This window comes from Arachis ipaensis, chromosome B6 (genome assembly GCF_059453495.1).
Source record: "Arachis ipaensis isolate K30076 ecotype BB chromosome B6, ASM5945349v1, whole genome shotgun sequence".
In the NCBI taxonomy this organism is placed as follows: Eukaryota; Viridiplantae; Streptophyta; class Magnoliopsida; order Fabales; family Fabaceae; genus Arachis; species Arachis ipaensis.
Window position 1 is genome coordinate 57,046,081 of NC_142441.1, and position 5,499 is coordinate 57,051,579.

General features: G+C 39.7%; 1 non-coding gene across 1 annotated transcript; it reads left to right on the forward strand.

The window, feature by feature from the left end:
* Nucleotides 1–4,286: 4,286 nt before the first annotated feature.
* LOC148555697 (small nucleolar RNA R71) lies at nucleotides 4,287–4,394 on the forward strand. Its single transcript, XR_015887883.1, has one exon. It is a non-coding gene; the product is annotated as a small nucleolar RNA R71 (small nucleolar RNA).
* The last annotated feature ends 1,105 nt before the right edge of the window (nucleotides 4,395–5,499 follow it).

The window sequence follows — 5,499 nt, forward strand, 5'->3', positions numbered from 1 at the left end:
ACTTTCTGATTAAGGCTTTGTACCTCTCCCATGCTTCATACAAGGATTCGGCATCTAATTGTGTGAATGTCTGCACCTCGGTTTTCAGCCTGATGACTCTTTGGGGTGGATAGAATTTGGCTAGAAATTTAGTCACCAAGTCATCCCAACTAGTGATACTTCCTTGGGGAAAAGTTTCAAGCCATTGTGCAGCCTTATCCCTTAATGAGAACGGGAACAGCAGAAGCTTGTAGGTTTCAGGATTCACGCCATTGGATTTGACAGTGTCACAGATCCTTAAGAAGGTAGATAGATGTTGATTTGGATCCTCCAATGGTCCTCCCCCAAATGAGCAATTGTTCTGGACCAATGTGATGAGTTGTGGATTCAGTTCAAAGTTATTTGCATTGACATTAGGGGTGAGAATGCTACTTCCACAATGTCTAGCATTTGCAAAGGTATAGGAAGCCAATACTCTCCTCTGTTGTGGTTGATTATTGACTCCTCCTCCTGGATTAGATGTATCTCCTTCCATCTCGTGGAATTCTTCGTCTGATTCCTCTTCTCCAATAATACTTTTCCCTCTTTCAGCTCTTCTTAGCCTCCTGAGAGTTCTTTCGTCTTGTTCATGAAAATTGGGTATGGCTCTTCTTGTACCTGACATACAAGCAGAACATAAGAGCACACAAACAAGTGACACTTCAATCTACTGCTAGAATGAAGTTTTAGTTAACTTAAGCAAAAATTCAAACAGTTAGTGGGTTAATCAAAATTAAAGAAAAAGTGCTTGATCTAGATTACCACCTCACTTAATCATTGTCAATCTAATCAATCCCCGGCAACGTCGCCAAAAACTTGATGAGATATTTTGGTGAGAAACGAATCTCTCCCAAAACACCCAAAACTAACCGGCAAGTGCACCGGGTCGTATCAAGTAATAAAAACTCACGGGAGTGAGGTCGATCCCACAGGGATTGAAGGATTGAGCAATTTTAGTTTAGTGGTTGATTTAGTCAAGCGAATCAAGATTTGGTTGGGTGATCTGTGACTTGCAGAATGTAAGTTGCATTGAAGTAAAGAGAACAAGAAATAAATTGCTGAAACTTAAAGAACAACAAATTAAATGGCAGAAACTTAAAGTGCAAGAAATGTAAATTGCGGAATCTTAAAGTGCAAGGAATATAAATTGCTTGAAATGTAAAGGGAATTGGGGAATGGATTTGCAGAATTTAAACAAGGAAAAACTAAATTGCATCAAACAGAAGAGGGAAAGGGAATTGGGATTGAACCGGATCTTGAAGCAGTAAAGTAAATGAACAGAAAAAGCAATAAACGGGGAATTGAAATGAGAAATTCAGATCTCAGGACCCAGAGACTAGAAAACCAAGTCTAGATCTCAATGCCTTCCTAGATCCAACAAGAACAATAGCAAGGAAATTGTAAATTGCAAAGAAAAGAGATGAAGAACACTGAACCGGAAATGGAATTCAATTAACAGTAAAGAAACAGAGAGATCCAAGATTGAGATTGAAACAGAATTTCTTTAATTCTCCAATCCAAGATCCAAGACAAAAGTAAAATGAAATTGAAAGCAAATGAAAACAAGAAATTAAAGTTCACCCAAGTTCAAAAGCTCTCCGAAAACTATTATGAAAATTCTAAAAGGAAAAGCTCCTCTTTATAACTTGAATTCTATCCTATTTATACACTTTCCAAAAATGATCTTCAAGCCTTGAGTTGGGCCTTTGCTCTTGGTGGAATTGGGTTGAAAGAGGCCTTGGTTGATTGCTCTTGAAGTTTGAAGAAGAACCAAAGTGAACCAATTGAACCGGGTTTGAGGTTAGCCAAAGTTGGACCTAAAGTTTGAGCCAAAGTTAGGGGTCTAACTTTGGCTCCAACTTTTCATAGCAGCAAGCAAAATTCTTCTGGTATGGACGTTGGTGCCAACGTTAGGGGTCTAACTTTGACCCTAACGTTGGCCTTGCTTATATGCTAGTGGCGCCAACGTTAGCCTCCAAGTTAGGGGGCTAACGTTGGCCCAAACGTTGGCCCTTCCCCCTTTGTAATTTATGTGCCAACGTTAGCCTCCAAGTTAGGGGGCTAACGTTGGCGCAAACGTTGGTGCCCAGGGGAGAAACTCTCAAGTTCCAACGTTAGCCTCCAAGTTAGGGGGCTAACGTTGGGGCTAACTTTTGTCTCTTCCTTGAATGTTCATGTGCCAACGTTAGCCCCCAAGTTAGGGGTCTAACGTTGGCGCAAACGTTGGTGCTCAGGGAAGAAGTTTCTCTTGCCAACGTTAGCCTCCAAGTTAGGGGGCTAACGTTGGTTCAAACGTGGGGAGCCCAGGGAGTAATCTTCATGCCTAACGTTAGCCTCCAAGTTAGGGGGCTAACGTTGGGGCTAACTTCATGCCTCCTGGTTCAATTTCACTTATTCCATTGTCCTCTCTTCACTTCTAGCCATTCCTCTTTGCTTCAACCTTTCTCCAAGCTTTCTTCACCTATCATTAATCAACCAAACTGATCAAAGCTATGCTCAAAATCATGAGATCTTCATTCTTTCATAATATGCAACAAATATAGCACAAAACCTCATGAAATGGCATGAATTCATATATGGTTGGTTCAATCAAGGGAAACATGAAAATCTACTCAATTAGCTTGCTTGTAGCTCAAGAAAGTGCATAATTCTAATGAAAACAAAAGAAAAAGACTAGCTAAAATAGGCTAGGATGACTTGTCATCAGGGGGCTCTGGTTGACTCTGCTTGGAGAGAAGCTTTTTCTGCTTCCTCTCCATGGTTGCAGAGGGAGATCCTTGAGTTTTAAACACAAGGGAGTTCTCATTCCATTGAAGGAATAATTCACCTCTGTCAACATCAATCACAGCTCTTGTTGTGGCCAGGAAAGGTCTTCCCAGGATGATGGGTTCATCCTCTTCCTTTCCAGTATCCAGGACTATGAAATCAGTAGGTATGTAAAGGCCCTCAACCTTTACTAATACATCTTCTACTTGTCCATAAGCCTGTTTTCTTTAGCTATCTGCCATCTCTAGTGAGATTTTAGCAGCTTGCACCCCATAGATTCCCAGTTTCTCTATTACAGAGAGGGGCATGAGGTTTATTCCTGAACCAAGGTCACACAGAGCCTTAAAGATCATGGTGCCTATGGTGCAGGGTATTATGAACTTTCCAGGATCCTGTTTCTTCTGAGGCAATGTCAGTTGATCCAGATCACTTAGTTCATTGATGAACAAGGGAGGTTCAACTTCCCAAGTATCAATGCCAAATAATTTGGCATTCAGCTTCATGATTGCACCAAGAAACTTGGCAGTTTGCTCTTCAGTAACATCCTCATTCTCTTCAGAAGAGGAATACTCATCAGAGCTCATGAAGGGCATAAGGAGGTTCAATGGAATATCTATGGTCTCTAGATGAGCCTCAGAGTCCTTTGGTTCCTTAGAGGGAAGCTCCTTATTGATCACTGGACGTCCCAGGAGGTCTTCCTCCTTGGGATTCACGTCCTCTCCTCTCCTCACAGGTTCGGCCATGGCGCTTATGTCAATGGCCTTGCACTCTCCTTTTGGGTTCTCTTCTGTATTGCTGGGGATTGTACTAGGAGGGATTTCATTGATCCTTTTACTCAGCTGGCCCACTTGTGCTTCCAGATTTCTAATGGAAGACCTTGTTTCATTCATGAAACTTACAGTGGCCTTAGATAGATCAGAGACTAGATTTGCTAAATTAGAGGCATTTTGTTCAGAGTTCTCTGTCTGTTGCTGAGTTGATGATGGAAAAGGCTTGCTATTGCTAAACCTGTTTCTTCCACCATTATTAAAGCCTTGTTGGGGCTTTTGATCCTTCCATGAGAAATTTGGATGATTTCTCCATGTTGAGTTATAGGTGTTTCCATAAGGTTCACCTAAGTAATTTACCTCTGCTATTGCAGGGTTCTCAGGATCATAAGCTTCTTCTTCAGAAGATGCCTCTTGAGTACTGTTGGATGCAGCTTGCATTCCATGCAGACTCTGAGAAATCATATTGACTTGCTGAGTCAATATTTTATTCTGAGCCAATATGGCATTCAGAGTATCAACCTCAAGAACTCCCTTCTTCATAGGCGTCCCATTGCTCACAGGATTCCTTTCAGAAGTGTACATGAACTGGTTATTAGCAACCATGTCAATGAGTTCTTGAGCTTCTGCAGGCGTTTTCTTTAGGTGAATGGATCCACCTGCAGAAGTGTCCAGTGACATCTTCGATAGCTCAGATAAACCATCATAGAATATATCCAGGATGGTCCATTCTGAAAGCATGTCAGAAGGACACTTTTTGGTCAACTGTTTGTATCTTTCCCAAGCTTCATAGAGGGATTCACCTTCTTTATGTCTGAAGGTTTGAACATCAGCTCTAAGCTTGCTCAGCTTTTGAGGAGGAAAGTACTTGGCTAAGAAAGCCGTGATCAGTTTATCCCAAGAGTTCAGGCTGTCTTTGGGTTGAGAATCCAACCATAATCTAGCTCTGTCTCTTACAGCAAAAGGGAAAAGCATTAGCTTGTAGACTTCAGGATCTACTCCATTAGTCTTAACAGTATCACATATCTGCAAGAATTCAGTTAAGAACTGAAAAGGATCTTCAGATGGAAGTCCATGAAACTTGCAGTTCTGCTACATCAGAGAAACTAATTGAGGTTTCAGCTCAAAGTTGTTTGCTCCAATGGCAGGAATGGAGATGCTTCTTCCATGTAGTTTGGAATTAGGTGCAGTAAAGTCACCAAGCATCTTCCTTACATTATTATTATTTTCGGCTGCCATCTCCTCTTCCTTTTCGAAAATTTCTGAAAGGTTATCTCTGGATTGTTGTATTTTAGCTTCTCTTAATTTTCTCTTCAGAGTCCTTTCAGGTTCTGGATCTGCTTCCACAAGAATGTTCTTATCCTTGCTCCTGCTCATATGACAAAGAAGAAGGCACAGAAAAATAATAATAATAATAGAGATCCTTTATACCACAGTATAGGGATCCCTTTGTGAGTGGAAGAAAAGAGGGGGAGTCAAAGAATGTGATGTAAAGGAAGAAACACAACTGTACGGATGGAAGAGATGTGAGATGAGATGTTAGGATATGAATGAATAAATAGAATAGGATGGGGGAGGGATAATTTTCGAAAATTATTTTGAAAAAGAGTTAGTGATTTTTGAAAAATGGTTTTTGAAAAATGTTAGTAATTTTCGAAAATTTTTGAAATTAAAAAAAAATAATTAGTTAATTAAAAAGAAATTTTTGAAAAAGAGGGAAGATATTTTCGAAAATTAGAGAGAGAGAGAGTTAGTTAGGTGGTTTTGAAAAAGTTAAGAAACAAACAAAAAGTTAGTTAGTTAGTTGAAACAATTTTTGAAAAGAAAAGAAGTTAGGAAGTTAGAAAAGATATTTTGAAAAGATATTTTTGAAAAAGATAAGATAAGAAGATATTTTTGAAAAGATATGATTGAAATTAGTTTTGAAAAAGATTTGATTTTTAAAATC